Genomic DNA, 21,704 nt, shown 5'->3' with positions numbered 1-21,704 from the left:
CGACTGGTAAACAAGGCTGAAATAAGCTGTATTTCGTTTGCCATACACATCCATTCTTAAATTCTCACAAGCAGGGTGGCAACTTATTTCAACATGGTGTATTCCGTATCGCCCAAGGTACCCGCTGGAAGGCTAGGACCGAGGGCGATGCAGACCTTGTTATAGGGACTACCCTTAAGATTTATAAATAGATAAATATACTATATCATTATAAAGTTTATTTCAGCCTTGTTTTTTAGTCTAAGGTAAGGTATACCCACCCATCCCCAAAAAACACATTTCGATGTGAATGCGACAGAAATTAAAACAATTTTGTGTTCTGGAACAAAAATTGCAAAAACATTGATTCCAACGTCCGAATCTAGTATTGAAATTTTCTACAGCAGCGCTAACGGCACACGCGTAGCACCTTCAAATCATTCAATGGAAGCCTGTGCAAAATGACTTTGAAACCCAGGCAATACGATTAAATATAGTCGGGTCCGGAACACCTGTATCGAACCTCATCCCGGCCCAGGTTGATAATGATATTGCCACTTTTGTATAGATAATGATATTGCCACTTTTGTCATGTAAAGCAAAAAAGGCTGGCTGACTGATGCATAGTTGACAACATGCCATTCACTCCTTTGTATAAAAGTCATTTGTGTGTCAACCGAAGACTTCAACACAATTCACTACAAACATTTGCTGAATCTAAAAGTCCTACAAATCTATCTTTCTAGTACATGCATCATACTCGAAGCATACATATATTTTGTACGTACATTGTATATACATTGTATATATGTGAGCTTGAGGGCAGAGTAGGAAGGATTGAAGAATGTGCAAGTGCAAAATGTCGGTACAACTTATTTTTCAGGTCAAAAGTTTACATTTTTGGTCTGTTTTTCTTGTGCATATATCATCTTCATGGCCATCTTACTGCCTGGTGCATGAATTACTTCCATTCCGTTGTCATACACACATACCCAGATTTCATAAGGCCATAATAACATAATAAAAAAGGGACCAAGGTAAAGGACCTGTGACCTTCAAAAATCGTTCTTGCAGCCTCTCCAAATGGAAGGCTAACTCCACACACTGTGGCAGTTTGTAGGGAGAGGGTTAACTAGTGCCCCAAGTGCTGCAGTCAACGGGAATTAATGGCAAACTTCAGCTTCATCAAATTTTCAATTAGCGAGCCTTTATCCTGTAAAATAGGTTATTGATCTTGAGGATCCAGTCGTTGCCTTAGGGTGCATTTTATTGGAGTATCGCATTTATATCTAATTTCATCTTCAGTTGGTAAGAGTCTCAGTAAGGATCAGCAATATCATGATGGAAATCTTCCTTCTCTATTGATTTTTTTCATGAATATCATGAAATGTAACCCTCCTGTCCTCCTCCTGATCCATGGTAGCTTTCTGTCACATGGTTGTGGAAGCATAAAATGGTACAAAAATACTAAAAATGTTGCAACTGTCATCTATACGTATCCAATAATACCAAACATAATTAAGAATATTAAGGATGAAAATTTTCTTTGCCATTATCTTTGAAAAATTCTGACCATAGCATGTCTCGCACACGAGATATCAAAACAGGACATCCTTCTGCAGTACCATGGAAAGCAGCTAGGGGTCCCAAAATCTAATCATTTCTTTATTTTACCAACACCAACTAACAAACCAAATCTGTCCACAACTTGTCAAGTTATGCTGTTCACACACACACACACACACACACACACACACACACACACACACACACACACACACACACACACACACACATCTCAAAAACATGTTACCTTCTTGGTGAAGGCAAGTTTGCAGTGAAACATAAAACCACCGCAAACAATTCTGCATTTACAGTAATCCATCCCATATTTTGACTTACAACAACAGCCCATTTTTCAGCACCATGCATATAGTCCTGAAAAATGTGCAGATGAACGCCGACAGAATTCTGTTGTCAAAACTTTTCTGCCAGCATACAAAATTCACTTGTTGGCAATGTGGTAATTGAAAAAGGATCTAAAACCTTCAAAGGGATTACGTCTGCTTCATGATAAACAGCAAAGCATTGGCTAAGGTCAGTTTGCGTGACTTTCTTATTGTGGGATTCCATATTTAGGTGTAGATTGATGATGCCCCCATGGCCTAATAACCTGCATCACATTGGGAATTGGCTTCATTGGGAAATATCGATTCATCATCTTAAACCCCTATCAACACCAGCTAAATCACTCTCAGGTACAACCTTATAAGATGTATATTTCTGGTCTGTTAGTTTCAATTTTCTTCACAAACCAGGAATCCTATTACTGCAGCCAAGTAGGGAAGAGAAGGTTAATGCAGGATAACAGGAAGTCTACTTTCATGCTAAAAGTTAATTTTCCACCAAGCTAGGAAATGGAAAATGAAGTATGAAAATGTATCTAATATAGCTGACATTCACTTGGACGGTTGGGCCCCACATGCACACTTGAAAGCGACATTTAATCGTGCTGTGATATTCAATACTCCTAGCGAGGCAAGAGGTACTTTTCCCCACATCCCCTCTTGTGGCGTGAAAACAATCTATCAGGTTAGGAATCTAATTGGTTTCGCCAAAGACTGTCCTCTGATGTTGCAAAACAAAGTGCACTAGACGATAATAGACACTGCCTTTCGATTTTTACTTATTGATCCATGAAGACAAGGGCGCCCTGGAGCAAACTCAGACCATTTAGTTTGCCACAAAAGGGAGATATTTGTATTTCGTCCAAGTATAATGCACCGTCAGCACATTTTACTCCAGGATTTTTGTCAGTGACAGTTAATCAAGGTAGAGAATGTTTATCACACCGACTTTAATGACACACGTATTGGACATTTTGATTCACTAATGGCACTCTTTTTCCCTGCAGGGTAAGTGGAATATATCTCCATGGTTGTTTCTTGGTTAAGTGTCTAACATGGCTAGAGTTTATTGATTTAATCATTCTGGAGCAACCCAATCATCATCATCATCATTGCTGCCTGGGTTTCAAGATGCCATTAGTTGGAGACTATTTTTTTTCCAATCATCATAAATCACTTCAAAACAAATTGAGATGGAAAACAGTGCTATGGTGAATAAGTTGGTCTGGCCTAAAGCTACATGGATACATGTAGTTGATCTTGTAACTTAGTACATGTAAATAAATTCATCATACAGATAGAACATGGAGACCCTTTTGATACTTTGCACACTACAGTCAGGTGTACTGTAGTACTGAAACTCTCCTGGGGAGAATGGTACTCTTTTAGAATTAGAAACCTTGAACATAGACAAAACTGACATCACCATGTTCTACTACCAACAGCTCTGTTCAGAAACTTTCCTGGTGTGAGGATGAACTTGAGTTTGTTTAATGAAGGTGTGTTCAGTGAGATAACAGTGTGTACAGGAAAGCAGAAAGGACAAGCTCTTATGAAAACCTGACTGTGTAAGCTTTTTGGTCATCCCAGTAGATTACAAATGCACTTCACTCTGAGAGGTCCATGTTTGTCCACCTTTTATGAATTCAGGTTTTGTCCCAGATTTTTAAAGCTACGTGTGGCCGAGGTGGCTTGTACAAATATGGGTGGATGTTTGGCAATGATTCATGAGCAAGGCATACCACAGGATGATGCTTCCAAATAGATCTGGTAACAGCTTTGAGTCTGCTTTTGAAATAAAATCACATGAGAGACATGACCGAAAGTAAATCCATTTTGAAACTCAACGTGAGTTACATTTCCTGTTACTCACAAGGTTCCTGGTATAGAAATGGATGATTAATTTACCAAACCACATTATGAGTCTTCTCTCCAGACAAATCAATTGTTTTAGTAAAGATTGCATTGTCGTTAGATTAACGAAAAGTCGTTTCTACACTTGATAAACTCTGACATTGGCAGTGTCTCCGTGAATTAAGTAAAACATACAATGGACACCCCCATATCAAAGTGGTAAAGTCCTAATTCCACTTTAAAAGCCGATGCTTATGACAAAGGCCAGGAATACATAGTGTACAGTTCCCAAGCTCTGCCAGTGGGTCTAGTTCCTGTTGCCCAGAAAAGCGTGGGCAAGTATTTCCACCATACCTGGAAGCTTTCATTCTTCGGTAAGTAGATTGGATTTTTCTCCATCATGTATCAAAATTAGCCTCTTGAACAGTTTCCTGTATAACCGGGTGTTATAACGGAAAAACAGCCACAGATTAAGAGGGCCATCAATACCATTAGCTGTTGGGCAAGGCTGCATATCATAAATCTTAGACTTGGCAATTTAATGTTAGTGTCATACTGGGATTTTCAAATAGAGCATCATGTGCCTTGCATACATGAAAACCCTCGTCCATATTCTAAATCTAACTGCTGTTTTCAGACAAACCATCCATGTGTCTTAAAAGACCCTAAATGGAAAAGATTAACCCATATTTGCAATGGTAACTGTACAAGTTTTCATTGCAGTGTAGAGTAGTAACTTAAATTGGAAAAAATTTCAGAGCATGCATAAAGATTCATGCCTATCCTGCATTTTACAACACCAAGCATTTAAGATGATGGCATATGGCATTGAAAATGCAAGTTAAGACTGTGCAATAACACCATATAAAAACAACAACTCAGGGACATTGAAATTACTTCTTTGTGCTTCCGTATCATGCAACAATGTCCTTGATATAAAATCGAATCAAAACAATTTTAGATTGGAAAAAATGGTCGGTTGTAGTTAACACATCTACTTAACAAAACTCCAACAGCAGATTACGGACATGTATATAACATGTGCACCTGTTCATATGCTCTTATTTGCACAGGTACAACTTTCCAGCTCAGCTGTTTATCAAGCTCCCTCTTTCTGACTTTCTGAATGAATATCACTTCAGAATGTGACAATTCACACTATGTTACACAGATAGAACTACTGTTGCTGTCTAGATTTGCCTGACAATATAGAAATGTTTAATTCTATTACTAGTATCAATCCAAAAGTGTCACATTTGTCAAATTACATAACCTTTACTTGAAAAGAGAAGGGCATGTCATCTATCATCTACTTCCTTAAACAGTAAGCTTTTTATTTCTCCCACTCTAACAGCAAAGTATTTTCCAATAGTGCTGACTCCTAACTAAGAGGATGAGGCAAAACAAGGAAATGCGCTTCCGTGGAAAATGATACATATGGATAACCCAGAGAAGGGTGGCTTTGTTTAATACATATTATAAACTTCAAAACAATCAGATAAAAGAGTCAACCGGCTGAGTGAAGAAGTGAGGAAAAGACAATTGGCTTTTCTACATTATCTTTTCAAATTTTCACTTATGCAGCCATTCCTATCTGAGCAACTGGTTTAATTCAAACCAAGGTTTTAAACCAAGTCAAGGGTCTCTAAGAGATGGGAGAGTTGCACAAGTTTTAAAATCTTCACTTGTCTTATTAGGGTACATAAAAAAATCTATTGGCCCCAGGGCTGTCTCCAGGACCCATCCTTTCGAAACTAGATGGAAATTTGCTTGTTGGGACAGAAAAAAATTCAACCCCTTCCATCCCCAAAATATCAATTTCATGAGATAAAACTGATGAAAATGTATTTTTTAAGCTTAAAATGACAAATTCAACAATGAAAATTAACAAATCGGCTTGCAAGCAATGAGTGGGACAGAAAAAATGTAAAGCTGGAGACAGCCCTGATTGGCCCTAACCAACTTTTCAATGGCCCAAAATTCAAATGACATATTTCTAAGCATTTCTATTTCCAGCAATGTAATCCTTTTATTTTTCAGTTTAAAAAAAAATCCCTCTAGTCTCAGCAGAACTGGGTGACGATGGCTCATGATGCTTGCATATTTTCAAAAAATACTTGGAGGGCCAAGGCCGCCTAGCTTTACAGGCGTCACTAGGGCTGGTCAGTGGGGCAAGCCACTGGGAGCGAAATCAAGTCAGGCAAGTGGACCAATATCAAACCACATCTGCCCATGGAAAAATCACACCCATGGCAAAAATTGCACGGGCCCGATCAGGCCAGTAGGGTAGAACACGTACTAGCCCAGTCAGCACTTTTACTTGCCATGGGCTACTGGGCTAATGGACTTGTCCAACCCTGGATGGACGGTGAGACCAGTTAATCCTCATTCAAATGTACAATACTCTTGTTTACCCACTGACAGTTGTGACCTTCCAACCAAATTCCAGAAGGTCCCCCAGAGAAAGAAACCTATAAGAATTACCTTGGCTAACAATTGTATATTATAACAACTTTATACCCTAAGGTGTATTAAGAACGTCATATATCCACCATTGTTTCTGTCCGTCATAATGTTAACTGTAATTGATGTTCACGTCGTGGTATTTCTTGCCCCTTTAGTTACTCCCTGTGGGAGAACATGAATAAAACATCACCTGAGGAGAAAAGCATGGCTTTGAAAACTTGCTGACATCATAACAAACAGTCCTCGTAAAGTTGCTTTTTCTGGTACAAAGGACTGTTGGGACCTTTCAGCAGTAAGGAATATGATATATGATAATTATAACAAGACGACAAAGTGCTTGGAAAGTACTGATTTGGAAGGCTTATTCTCAATTGTTATAACTGCCATTCAAACAGTTCCAGCAAAGCCTTCAACCAGCTTTCTTTCATTACATGCTAGTGACCACTGCAACCTTTTACACATCTCAGGAGAAAGACATGGCACTGAAATATATGTCGGCCTTGAACAAATGTCTTTTTGACAGAAGCAGGTCAAGTCAGAGTGTTATCACTTTAATTTTTACAGTGGTGTGTAATATGCAGCATAATACCCAGTGCATATATGAGCCATGTTGCTAAGGTGGCCCATCCATCTGTAGTGCAAGTTCACTGCAGTTCTTTGGATATCAGGCATTCTTCAAGGCTGTATTACTGGAAAATAATAAGGGACTTTTGCTCTTTAGGGACAGAGATAATGGGAAAAGCCTATTAAGGTGGAAAGAGGCTTTGACAGCAGCAGTCGTTTTTCAAAATAAGCAGACACAGGGCTGTACTAATATCCAGACATGAGCAATCATCCAATCATTAAGTGGGCGAAGAAGAGGAAACGGTAATGTGTAAGCTGTCAAGATGGCGTTAGATCAAAGCCATAGCTGCCCAGGCGTTTACTTGATATGGGTTGCTTGTCGGATCATAAAAGGTTGCTATTCTCATCAAAAGTTGATGTTAGCACAGTCAAACCTGCCCAGGAAGGCCACTTAGGAGACCAATAAAATCAACAGGTGGTGACTATAGGCAGGATTCTTAATGCTTGTGTCAATGGGAAAAAGTATCTAAAGGACTGCCAAAAAGTGATCACATTGGCCAGGTGGTCCTTACATATACATGTAGGTGGTACAGGTTTGAATGTATTGCTAATAGGCTATTTGGTCTCACTTGACAGGGCAGTTAATGTTATAGGTAGGCCACTCCAATAATAGTTCTTGGTTTTCTGTCTATTCTTTCTTGTCTACATGACACCTTCAGGGTATGAAAGAAATACCATGGTCTAACTTTAAAGATTCATGAGACACTTTGTACTAAATGTGCTGCGGTATCAAAAATTCAAGTAAAGCCATGATGTTGCTGGTACAGTTGGTATCTTACAACTTTTATACTACTAGAGCTTAACTGCTTCATACTTCTAAAACTGATTTTCCATAAAACCACTTCTTTAAATACTAATCCCTATCTGGTACAATAGAGGCAGTTTTAGCCACCAGGCTGGTCAATACCAAGGTTTAAGAGCCCCCTGAGGTACGGCCAGCCTTCCATTTGGCACTGGGTCACAACATTACCTTCCAGGTCTACAAATCTTTATCTTCAGACTTAACCTAACTTTTCCTACACATAAGTTATTGTCAAGATCATAACTATATGATATACAATCATGTAAGATTCTGAAGCTACTTCCATTTCAAAGAGAGACCACTTCCTGGCTCAGTTTCAAGAGCAATTTCTTTGCATTTTCATACCCCTTCCATACTCAACCTTTCAAGACACGTGTTTCCTGTGATCTGTCTGATCTTTTTGATTGACTTGGTACTTAGTACAAATAAAGGTTTATCATTTCTATCTATTGCGTAAACTGACCCCAAGAATACACAGTACAACGTTGTGCAATGTCTGGTACAACCTAATCTCTGGCGTGTTCATATTTTGCATGAAAGCAAGCCTTCAAATGAGCTTTGAAGATGCGATGATACTTTAATGGGTAATCAACATGCCTCTGATCTCGGTCTCCATCAGGTAATGCAATATTCATGCTGGATCTGTCTCCAAGGGGATCACATCATCAGACAGGGATACTAACAACCTCCTCTTAACAAAAGGGACCATAGAAAAGGCTGCTTCAAAATGATTATTCTGAACATTAATTGGATAAAACTTTTTTCTAATATGAGATGAGAACAATCTCAGAAATGTAGGAAGTCTTCCTGATTGCAATGATACAAGCTGATGAATAGAAAGTTCACTTGTATGTAACTTGGCCACAATGATTTGATTTGTTGGTTCTTGGATTTTTAAAAAAATGCTCACCTGGAAAAACATAATGGAAACAAAGCCTGTCAATCAGGCTTATGCTTTGGTACACTCAGGTTTATGCAGGCACATCCTCACTAAATAAAGGTCACGTTCCAGAAGTAGACAGGTCCATTCTGTGAATTTGGTTAAGTCCCAATTTCTTTACAGTGTTGGATGAAAAGAGTAATCTTAGTTAATAATGAATGCTACCAACACAGCTGTACAGATGAACTTTCATGCTCAATAAATAGCTTTAAGGAACGGTCGCAGTCAGATGTGCAAAAGCTAGGTAGGACAGGCCATTCAGTGTAATATAAACAGCTGCTGCCGTGCCGCATGCCTGCAAAGCTGGTGTGCTACACAGAAAGGTGGTTATACCAGCTATACAGATACAGAATACAGCGACTGTCATAGTCAAGTTTTCCTTCCTGCCCCCTGCTTTCATAATGTTTGCTTGCTATATTTTCACCTTCAAATGTCCAAGAAGATATATTGGTGTGGCCTTATTTGCATATCATCTGCCATCAAGGCCATGCAGTCAATCTACAGGCCAGCAGTCTGGTCAATGAGTGGTGTTGAAGTGACAGCCATGGCCAAAGTTACTTCAGCATCATCACTTCGTTTGGTGAAAGCAATCTTGTTTCAGCTTAAGTACATTAAGGCAGTGTCCTTGACTTGTTGCATGTACTCGTACATCACAAGTGGAGAATGCCTCCCCGTTCGTTGAACCTACTATTAGGGTATTCCCCTGGAAGACATGACAAACACACAAAGCTTCGATATCCAAGAGACAGCCATCAGTCACAGGTGCTCTGGAAATCTTCATCTTATTGCAGCCATTTCAATCCACTTTCCCAAGGACTTATACAATTTCACATCATACGGCAATTTCATCTTCACTTCACCCCATTTCCTGGGCTACGTGAGAGGAATCTGCTTAAGAATCTGCCTAGGGAACTTGCTCTGTTGGCAAGAAACAATGGTAGTTGTGGGGATTTGGCCTGTATTAATATCTATATTCAGTCATTTATCATGAAGGACAGATATAATCTTATCATGCATTCTGTACACTGCTTCGGTAACATACAACACTCTCACTGCAACAAAACATAGGTTGTGCAGTTGAAAAAAAATCTTATTGCCTCTACTCCATAGAATCCAGGGCTCATATTTTTAGGAATATGTGCACCTGGCTTAAAAATTTAGGTGCACAATATATCAGCAAAATTACAAAAATTGACCCATCTGCCTCTCTTCACTTTTTTTTTTTAGCTAACTTCAAAATTTTAAACAAATAATACATCAAACAAGGTATGCCTTTTTTATACTTAAATTTGAAGAATATTCTATATACTTGACGTGTACAATAGTACCTTTACCCTATAGCCTACAAAAATATCGAGGTGCACCCACCGCCAAAAATTAAGTGCACAACTCCAATTCTGAGTGCACAAAAGTGCACACAAAGTCATGCACCCAGTATTTTGAGCCCTGGAGTCTATTCTACAATTTGTTATGAGCTTGCTTGACAGCTGTAAGCTGCTTTTACTGCATTATTAGGTATTACTGGATGTGCTAAAGAACAGATAAAAGGTTTATACAGAATGTCCATTTACTTACATTAATAATTCAAGTTGCATTTTCCTCTCATCCGCTTACAGAACAGAATCATCTAGATTCATCTGGACATGTAATCTAGATTTAGGTACTAAAAATATGATACAAGACTAGTCATCAAGGACCTCATTTCTCAACTTCATATCTTATTTCTTTTGAGACTAAAATTCTGCATGGAACATACAGCCATAAAAGTCCTTTTTTTTTAATTAGACGTTTCATATATGGTAATATGTAACTACCTTCCCCCCACCCCTGCAAAGTTCTGATGACCTGTAACTTGCCCTACTCATATCTGGCAGAATAATTTGTTTTTGAAAGGAGAAGACAAGTGATCTGTCAAAATCTTTATCCTATTCTGACAATTATTTGCTCTTCTAAAGAATAAGCCACCCCAAACTGATTGTTTAAACTTCACTCTGACGGCAAAAGAACTTTCAATTCTCATATATCAGAGGGCCTGTTGAAGACAAGCTGGCTTCATTTCCTTTCGTAAAGACTTGTTGAGTTTTCTGTCTGTAGATAGTAATCTACGAGTAGCTTGATCTATGAGCATGAAATTCAGAGCAGCACGAGCCTCAGGCAGGAAGTATTGATTTTACCCATAATCCCAAGTAGCCCTCAAGTTAGAGTTCAAAGAAATCTTGTTCTGCTAGATCCAGAAAAGACAATTTCAAGTTTAGGTAATATTGTGGACATCAACCTTACCCTGCCAGGTCATCATTGAGTCAGACACAATTCAGAGGTACATGACTGTATACATACATGTACATGTATAGGATTCTGTTTCTGAAAATACTAGCATGCTAAAAGGTAAACAGAGTTGCATCTTCCATCTATAGAAGTGGATCTATGGTAAGTAGTATGATGTGCAAGATTTAATAAAGAGAGATTTCTTAAAGAGGTATCTCAAAACAATATCTATGTTCTGGCTTTGTGACAACTTTTATCCCTTGCTGAGTATAGATCCTTTTGAAAAGAAGATAAAGGTTTTTTTAAGGCCTTGGAGGAATGGGTTATCTACTGTGTCTACGAAGACGGAGCCAGGCCCTCTCCTTTCACTGCCCTTTACCTCCCCAATCAAAGTCAAGTACCCATTTTCACACCTGGGTGGAGGGAGGAAAGTCATGTACAGTGCCTTTTCCAAGGGCACACACATTGGTGGCATGTCAGGGGATTTGAACCCAGGACCTCTGGGTTCTGGGTCAAACATCCACAATGCCAACCTTTGCTATAAACTATACCAAAACTTTGTAGGTCTCACTAAGCGTCAGAATTTTACCTCATGTCTTAACTCACTGCTATCTTAGCTTCATATCGTGACATCACAACCCAAATATATGCACATAATATTCTTTTTTATCTGACGCACAGTTTGTTGATGCCCCTTCTGAACACACTACATTTAGTAAACTTATGCATTTGTGTTATACTGGTACAGTGGTACTGTAAATGCACCACTCATAGTGAGGTCCCGTATGGATAGCAACACATCATTAAATGTACATCATGTGGTTCTAATACATGTACTTGAACATAGCTAAAAATAGCCAGTGGTCACGAGTCTCCTGAAATAGACTTCTGGAGCGAGGTATTTCAGCACAGTGGTCATTATGCCTGACATAAGGGCTTGATGATATCTGTTTGTAACAGCTTCAGATTACACCGAAGGCCGTTTAAGATTTTTTTTTAAACATTTGTATATGTACAATGTATCGCTGTGTTACATGTACGAGTGGCCAAACGTGAACATGTGAACAACTTTTTTAATGAAAATTTATTTTACTTAAATCCTGATGTTGTAATCATTCTAATGAATACTATAGAGATTAGAACTTTCATAAATTTTTCCTCTGCCTGATACACATGGTTGTATTGTACAAATTGAATGCTTTTGGCTCTCATGTGTGTGAAATGTTTGATAAACCAGCAAGCTGACTACCACATCTGCATGAGTTAATGTGACATCCCAGTTCACCTTGCAAAGATGCTAGAGGGCAAGTTCATGCTTAGGAGTATTACAAAATCGATTTTTCACTCAGCTGTGGGTAGAAAATTGATCAATTGTTATCTGATCCTTGGGAGTGCCAATTGTATGTCTGGTTTTCTAGATTGTGCTTCTTAATGTCTACAATAAATCAGCACTAGAGTTCTCAACGGACCACCATGATGAGGGGAGTCCTGCGGCAAAACTGTTCCTGACTTTGATACAGATAAGCCTTTAGATATCAAACCATGACAAAAGGCAGTCATACAACACCTCTGCCTTTAAATTCCTTTGCAAGAAATTTACACACAATATAAAAAGGAGACAAATCCAAAGAAATGTACAGCTACATGTATTCTGCTATTTCTCCTTGGTAAGAATAGATAGCAATGACTTGAATTACGATTCTCCCTGTTTATCTTACAGCTCACACACACTTTCAATTTCACTGACCCCCCCCCCCCAGATGTGATAACGACTGTAATCACAGGCATCTGGTCAACTTTGGGGTGAAACTAGTGCAGATTAATCCCACACAGAAAGTTTGTTGGAAGTAATCATGGTGCCAAAAGACCTGTGACATTACTGATGGGCTGTGCTGTGGCCTGGTAAGACTTTGAGTAGGCTTGCCCCCAAACTGTACACGATAGGACATAGTAACAGCCAATGGCATTTTGCCATGGCACAAAATAAGCTCAATCTATTGCAGGAAGTCCAAAGGCCTGCTTTCTAGGTGTCAGACTGCCTATTCCCATTACCAGTTTTCTTTTCTGGCACGGCTGAAGGCACTCTGGATGATTCATACATAAGAACTGAAAAACCAACAAGAGTCCGTAGGACACAATTCTCCGTGAAGTATTTATAGTCTGTAAATTTTGGGTGAGGTGTTTGTTCATTTCCTTTGCTAGTGACCTGCTCAGCTGTAAGCAAATGAATCTTGCTGTAAGGTGTGGACTGTGGAATCACAGAAAATTTATTTATAGAGCCTGGAACTGAAACAGGATGACACTCAGGCTAACTTAACATGCCCATGCAGCAACGGAATCGTGGATTGTATGTGGTGCCAGGTGTGAAAAGTAGCCTCCACCAGGCCCTCTTACGGGCGTATGAATCGTACAATTCACCAGAAAAAGGAATGATTAGCCAGTAGAGTCAGTCCACAGTGACGATCATATACGGAGCCTGCAAGTGAAACCCTGGCGTAGTTAGTCTGGTAGAGACTATGTGAAAAGTGCATTTTTGATAAGCGGTAAGTAAAAATATTGACCCACACAAATTGCATCTCTGTACAGTCCAAGTAGTGTTTTATAGCAAGTAAAGAAAAGGTGTTTATTTATCTTTTTCTTTCAATACAGTAGGGGTCAACCTGCTGAAAAGTACGTTTTTACAGCATGGCACAGATAGGATCTAGAAATTCAGGGAAAAGTCACAAATTTAGATCTAGATGGCTTCTTTTGAAGATCAACGAACCATTCAGCCTTACAACTAAAATGTTTCAGAAATCTCAAATAGGCAGTAAATTCTCTTTCCACAATTTATTGCAGGCATGCCTGATCTATAGCTATCAGCCTATTTGTATTATCGTAATATTTCTCGAAGGTCAAAGGTCACCGGATCTTTCAATCCACCCGGAAGTGACACAGTCTGGCCGCGGCCCGCGCGCACTATTCTGAGAGAGATATCTTAACAATCTTTCATCCCCTGCGTAAACGTTTTATATCGTCACAGCCTCCGTATTACAAACTACAAGTGTGAGAAGTTTGAAGGTCCAGAGATATCCCCTTTTCACACTGTGCGTAAAAGTGCACCGTCCGTCTCGTGCGCCAAACTAGTATGCGACCTGCGACTGGACACGGCATACTTAATACACAGACTGAAGCTCACTCGGCACATGTTCGCAGCGAAAACTCACAATTCCCGTTGCCGCATTGGTATGTAACTTGGTATATCACTAGCTAGGTTGCGTGTGGTGATGCACGTTGTCTATTTTACAATGTAACAGTGACTATACGATCATAGCAAGTAGGAAATTTTCGTACACCGTATCTGCCTGAAGTATTGCAGTCAAGCGTAACGGGTTATAACATGGTCGCTATACCAAGGCAGTGGCCCTTACCATTAATTATAGGGGTGCAATTTCGATATTGCATTGACGATAAAAGTAGTTACGGCGTAACAAAGACATTGTGCATCACCACGCCGAACCAGGCAAACGATATGCCAAGTTACACACCAATGCGACAACGGGATCGTGAGTTATAGCTGCGAACGCGCAAACAAATGCATTCCCAATACTCCCAGAAGGAGGTATTCCTCCTTCCCGGAGTAACAAAGCATCTTAAACTTGAGGTATAATCTATTGCCCCCTCCCCCTTAGCATTCAATGCTAAACTTAGAGCCGATAAGTTAATGTACTCAAGGTGCTAAAGGTTAATTACTCAACAGTCATTGCAATACTGTCTGTACCTCTTTGCCACCTCTCAAATGGTGATAGCTGAATGGCTATACCTCAGATTTCTTCTTATCCTGTGTCTGACAAGTTTAAGTTCAAATTTTGCACTTCAGTTGCAAATGGCAGACAAGATATGCTTGGATTACTTTCCACTGTTCACAGTTCGATACAAGCCATTTGAGGAGAGCAAAGCATGTCGTATATGGTCTAATGGTGGCTGATCACAAACCAAAGGGGTTACCCATGGAAGGCAGATATGACGATGACAGGGGAAATGTGCGCCAACCTTCTTCCTGCTTGTTCACTCAGCAAATTTAAATTCAATAAATGCACTACAGCCTAAGGAAAAACTACTTACAGAGTCTCAAATAGTTTGTCAACTGTTCATATACCCCAGTAAACATCCCTTCAATATACATTAATTTTGAAAATAGTCAGTTCTTTTTAAGTTGCCATTAGAATTCTATACATTTCAACACATATACTTTGTGAATGTACAAGTAATACACATTCTCCCTCCAAAAATGCATCCACATACATCCACACATAAAACCAGCAGGCAATCCACTAAAAAAGGTTGTAAAGCTTAAATTGGTAGGTTACATGATATAACTATACGTGAGAGAACTTCCGAAGAAAAGATTGTTAATAATAATCTTATATAACATGGTGTGCCAAACAGTGGTGTGCAGAATACACATTAAATGTACTAAAAATAACAAATGGCTTGAAAAGAAATGGTTCATGTGGAGGTACATTTTATACTCAAGAATCATAAACCTTACCATACTTTATTTTACCTCCTAACTATTTTGGCAGTTACTGTATTTGTTTCTGGAATGGCATCTAGTCTATGGCAATAGAAATAACACACATACTTTGTGCAGAGTTTTGATAATATGTTAATAAGAATGGAAATAATGAACATGTGGAGTTTTGATGTGCATAATAAAACATGGAAATAATTTAAATGCAGATTGAGAACCTTAACAAACAGTACAAATGATGGGTTATTTTCACAACTGTGGATAGGATTTGTGCAACCAGCTGACAAATTGCTTTCTCGTGCACAATACTGTAGGGAAAAACGTAATCAGACTTTTACGGAGCAGCCTGGCTTGATGAAATGAGGGTACTTGTATGAACAGCGGAAACCACTAACATTGGCGAATTTATGATATCACAGAAGCAAATACCATGAAATCTCACAGGTATTAAGAGAATGTCACCTTCAGTGAGAGAGATAGTCACAGACTGTCAAGTTACATTGTACCTCCCCTCAATCCAGCTATTCAAACACCTTTCATAGAGCTTGATTAAAGAACTTGGCATGCTTTATCTTCCTCCAGATGAGTTTGTAGGTCTGTCAACCAGAAGATTGAAAATGAATGGAAATCAATCATATGGAATCATATCAAACAACTTTTGTTTTATGTCTGTTGAAATCTAAGAAACAGGTGCACTCATGTACATGTATGTGTATTGTGTGGTTGACATGTCTAACCCTTTTAGTTTAGACATCAGGGTTGATCACATGTGCATTAGCCCTATTTAGACACAAGCCTCCTCCTCCTTCCAATATTGCAACTTTGATTGATACTTTCAAGGTTGATCATGCCTAGCTGAGGAAACGAACCCCTCCCAACCCACCTTTTGACACTTAGAGCTGGCTGCACTACAAACATCTATGACTACAACTAATTCAAATCATATCAACAACATTGCAAGGGTATCAGTAAAACTCCAAATGGGGCAGCGAAGCATTGCGTGTGTTATTCCATTGGTAGAGCTGCTATATTGCTTTCCCTTTTCCCCAGTTCTCAATATTTGTGAAACGTGACATTACAAGTCCCCGAAGCTAAGCTTTGCTAAGTGCAGTTATAACTGCTCTGTGCCCCTTGTTTCCCTGCTGAAATGGTGTTTGTAATTGCATGCCTCTTCCATTAACCCCTGCCTGGTGGTAGCCAACAGAGCCCTACGTGTACTTGGTGAAGTTAAAGCCTTTTAAAGGGAATGTTCTGTTAGTTGGCAGCTTGGAATTCATTCATTTCAGTATCAGAACTGGTAAGAGTAACCTTGTGCTTGTATACATGACTTTTTTGACAGTACAGGATCCTGTGAGTGAATTCTTTTTTTAACATCTATACATAAATGTACTAATATCAGCTTACACTAGAAAACAAGAGGTCCTGAAACTGAAATGGAAAGTACAAAGGGCAGAATACAGTAATCCATATTTCCTCCAGTAATATCAAACACTGTCAGCTGCCCCAAGATTCTAATGATCTGGCTACATGTAACGTAAGGTGACCAGTTAACGTCCAATTTATTCAAGGGTAACCCATTATCGTCCACTTCTGAATCTTTTCCCTTCTAGCGCTATGCTTGAAGAACATAGACCAGAAAAAAATGTACAGTAACTGTCCAAAGTAGTCTGCAGACAAATGATAGTAAAATCACTATGTCTGTCCGGCCACTTGCTTAACGCGATGGAAAAAAACAATGTTTATCTGTAAATTTCCCCCACATGCGCGGCACGTGGCGTTCACATGGTAAACGCATGGCCATTATGTTCTGCTGTGCAAAAATTAAAGAGATGGCTAAGGATCATACTTATGATGTTCTTTATTGCTCATGAGAACAGGCTTTGGCATAATACACCGCGACATGTGGACATGAGCCAAACCGGACGTAAATAGGTTCTGCACGTAAATAGGTCATGTTACGTTACATGTGTATATGATAGTCAGCTTCAGGTCCCAATGGTGTGCTTCATTTTTTCAGGGATTTTTCCCATCTTACAGGATCAAAAGCTGTCAAAATGTGCAAAAATGCAGGTATTGAACCATAACTCAACCATACATTCTAACAAATGTACATGTACATGAGATTTGGCATGTTTGTCTTAACAGTTTTTGAATAAGCCTTGATGACATCTCTGAGAGGTGACAAGACCTCCTTCAGGGAACAGTGCTGTTGCATGCTTCTTGTTATCATCGATAGTAAAGCTGAAACTGCACAGACCAAAAGGTAATGTCGGTTGATGAAAAGAACCTGGTTTGACAACTGGCAGCAGCAAAACTAATCTACACGCCAGACACGCCGCCATGACTCTCTCCGATAATCCAAGAAAATAGAACTATGTCCAAAAGCCATAAAAATACATTGCATCTTTCAACTGGGAAAATCTCCCCAAAGTAACAATTCCAAACTGTCATGTCGCAATGATTTCTGCTGGGATTTACAGGCCCATTCTACTGCCAAACAGATTACTGGCATTTGATCTCCTGTGAAGACAAAGACGTTGATCCCTGCATGTCATAGACCAAGTGATTTCATGCACCTTGTGTATGTGGTTAGGGTACAATCAAGAATCCCCAGTCCAGCTTTTCACTTTGACGGAAATGGGGGGCCACATCACAGGCTCACTTGGTTTCTATCAGACGTAACATAAAATAAACTGACATTGTAGCTATCACAGCCACTTTCACTGTTTCTACTCTTAAGGCCACACCAATTTTATTTGTTGATTCTCAGATTTTTTTCAGAAAAACGTTGGAGCGACAGGGCGAAAAAAATAAAGATTATTTTTTTGCAAATAGTTTGGGGTAAAGATAAGGGTTAACCAAACATAAAGAATAAGAAAATTATTCAAGTTTCGGCTTTGTATGACTCATTTTATGCAATGAACCCCTTTCTTTGATCTAGTACTATAATTTCAGTAACAAAGTTACATGTACCTTTTGCTATGTACTATATTAATTGATATTGAGAAATAGTTTTAATAAATAAAGAATTATCACTTATGATAAAATGTGACCACAGTTTTTAGGAAGGTGCAGACCTGTATAATCTATTTTGGTGGCTATTAAGTTTTACAACAGTTACTGAACAAATAGCAAAATTGTGAGTAAAAATGTGTGAATGGGAACAGTCACCCAATTTTTTTTTAAAAATGGGAAAAACAGGAGAGGCTATTCCAAGAAGCACAAAAAAAATGATTTGGCCTAAAGAACAAGAAACATGCAGTTGAACAGCTTGGAGCTTGGTTGAAGAAAGATACATTAAGAATACCCAAACATCAGCACCATGGACAAGACCAGCTGTTTATGATGAGATATATTACATTGAATTGTTTTTATTTAACACCTGGATTATGTAAGAGAGTATTGATATCAAGAGGTAGGATTAAACTATTCAAAGGCACCTTGTACTTGTGCATTTAAGCCCTGAAGCTCTACTAATGTCTCTTGGCATGATCCAGTAAACAATAATATACAGACCTACATGTACATGTAAAGGACATTACAAAAAATGTGTTGACACACACACGAAAAGGAAGAAAAAATCAGTCAGCATTCTTTAAAATCAAATAAGGCCACACTGACTTGATTGACATATGGGTGACATCTATGCACACCAATTTTTGTCCGTTGCCACAAAAAAATTTGCGAACATACAATAAATCGTTGAAAAATCTGCAAAGTGAGCAAATATATGCCTCTTTTCTGATATACATATACTAATAATTGTAAAACACACTGATTTTGTCACAAAATTACTACTTGCACATTGTTCAAGTGAAGATTTGTGTACTACATGTACATGTATGACCTGTTTGTAAGGTTAGTGTTGTGCAGGAAAAACGTTTTGGTGTAAGTAATATTTTGCAATGTACCAGTAAGCTGAAATGTATTTGAAGCCCTGAGGGAATTCTTCCAAAGCCAAAGAGAAAATGCAGAAGTATATACATTTGTTTGGCACGCTCACATCAGTTTTCAGGTGCACAGGGATGTCATCCATATACTGTAATTCATTTCACGGTAGCAAAATTTTATGGTGTAAGGAAAATGGACATTTACACTGAACTTCAACTTCACGGTGGCGGCAAGTGATTTACAGTACGGATGTGTGAAGGAATCATAAATAATTACAACAGGTTTTTTCACGGTGATGATAAGTTCACGGTACAGAGGTAACCGTGAAAACAGTGAACATAAAGTTACAGTGAAAGAAACAAGAATTACAGTAATTAAAATTAATCTGTATGGCCTTAAGTACATATGATATGAACTATTTTGGTCTCAAGCAAACAATTGCACCTGAGTTTCAACCATAACAAGTGTAAACATGATTACTGATGAATGCCAAGTTCTATAGACTATTGTGGATCCCTTTGAATCCATCCCAAAATGCACATGTATGCAGCACATTTTTGAGTTTGTCGTTTTTCTGCCAAAGTTTGAAACAAACAGCTTTGTATCTGTCTTTATTGCTACAATCATTATGGAAAAAGGCTATCGCTCTGAAATATGAATACTAAGCTGGTTGACCTCCTTGCCATCAGAATCAAAGATGGCTAACTTTTCTTCTCAATTTCTGCCTCACCTAACCATGACCTTTCATCCTACCACATTAATAAGTGACCTTGAAGGACTCCCCTAAAGCGCAAATGGTGCTTCAGTGCTGATAGACGGCAACTTTGTGTAATTAGAGCCTGGTTCTGAATGACACTGATCCCCAGGACTGATGCTATCTTCAACCCTACGTTCTCTTGACAGTGCTGGCCATCTCTGAGGCTTTGTACCTTCGGTGCAACTTTACCTCGTGTTAAATCAAGTTGCTATTTTTGTTAACACTAAATTCTCCACGTGATCCAGTCTCATGCTTTTAAAAAGTCAGCAGTTGTATAACACCATTACTGCCATGTAATTAAACATCCAACATGCCATTTTCATGTATAAAAGAAGGTGTTACAGCCATGCTACCATAGCAACATGGTACGCACGGCTTACATCAAGTCATGTTGCCATGGGAATAGCACAAACCCTAGAATCAAACTAAGACTACCGGATAGCAGGAAATTTAGATAGACCGCTGTAGGGGCTCGTCAGACTTGCGGAGAGAGATACAATATTTACCATGGATTGCATGATCTTCAGGGGGAGCAAAATGTCTCGATAAATACAATTTCCTAAGGATGTGTTTCAATACCAGCAGGCAGCAGGTATGTTGTATTGAATACTCACAGCTGTTCACTTTTAATGTGTTTAACCTATTGTGTAGACACACCATTGTCAGTTGGCTAAAAATACTTGTGTGTAGATCGTATATACTGGAATTGGTGTAATTTTATTCACTCAAAAGATGGCGGCTAGAACTGTCTAGCAAGTCCACCTATTGTGACACCAGGTACTGAGGATGCACACCTAGTCAAGGGATGACCTGACTGATATAAAATGGAGGCCACATTAAAACACAATGTGATGTGACCTGACCACTGGCTATCTAATAATCATATGAGATGGCAGAGCTTGGGTGACATACATGTATGGTATCAAATTTCTAGAAAATATGGCAATGGAGAATTGATGACTTTTCTTACCTGTGTATTTTTTCATTCACAAGAGATGACATTGTCGATGGCCACACAATCGGTGTCATATACCCATCATTGTCAGGAGTATCAATGGAAGAGTCACCATATACATGAAAGATAAGAAGACAAAGAAGACAAAATTAGTGCAGTGCAAAGAAATGAAAAAACTTTCAAATATTGCTGTGAAAATACTGGAACTGCTAGTAAGCCTGGGCAGGGACAAAAGAACCATTTATATAGGACAAAAGAAATGCAACCATGAGATTTGAAGCCTCTTCCAGAAAATGTGTTTGGCATGGTTTGAATCAGTTTGAGGACCATCATTCATTTTCTAAAACAGAGTTCTCACAGAGAAAATTAGTTACCTGCCGCCTCATGAAATTTTCCTTTCGATTAACGACAGAGCTTCATCAAGTGTAGCTACAGTTGAATATCATTGATGTAAAGTACGAAAAAGTCGTCAATGATTTACGCTAAATATTGTTACCTTTACACTCATCTTTAATGTTGCAATGAGTATGCATATCCATGATCTATCTTAAACCTTATCATGCTGATTCAGGGAGACCTAATTTGACTGAATTCTATGGCAAATTGTCAAGTACTGGGATTATCAACAATGACCAGGTTAACACACAGCATCTCCACTAGCCACAGAACCAGCCGCAACTGCTTTTGAGCGCATTTTGTCACCTACAAAACAGTGACAACGTGTTCCTTTTTATAAGCAGTTGTTTTCTAG

General features: G+C 38.8%; 2 protein-coding genes across 5 annotated transcripts in view; one reads left to right on the top strand and one right to left on the bottom strand.

Moving 5' to 3' along the window:
• The window catches only part of LOC136430907 (inositol polyphosphate-5-phosphatase A-like), a 145,846-nt gene that overhangs the window by 71,754 nt on the left and 52,388 nt on the right, over positions 1–21,704 (bottom strand). The window lies entirely within an intron of this gene.
• LOC136430904 (potassium voltage-gated channel protein Shal-like) overlaps positions 3,958–21,704 on the top strand; it is a 39,942-nt gene continuing 22,195 nt past the window's right edge. Inside the window, exon 1 of the mRNA XM_066421987.1 lies at positions 3,958–4,114. The gene's annotated coding sequence lies outside the window, so the exon portion shown is untranslated. The remainder of the gene's footprint in view (positions 4,115–21,704) is intronic.

The sequence above is a fragment of the Branchiostoma lanceolatum genome, chromosome 3 (assembly GCF_035083965.1).
Source record: "Branchiostoma lanceolatum isolate klBraLanc5 chromosome 3, klBraLanc5.hap2, whole genome shotgun sequence".
NCBI classification, from domain to species: domain Eukaryota; kingdom Metazoa; phylum Chordata; class Leptocardii; order Amphioxiformes; family Branchiostomatidae; genus Branchiostoma; species Branchiostoma lanceolatum.
This window is presented reverse-complemented; position numbering and strand designations above follow the sequence as displayed.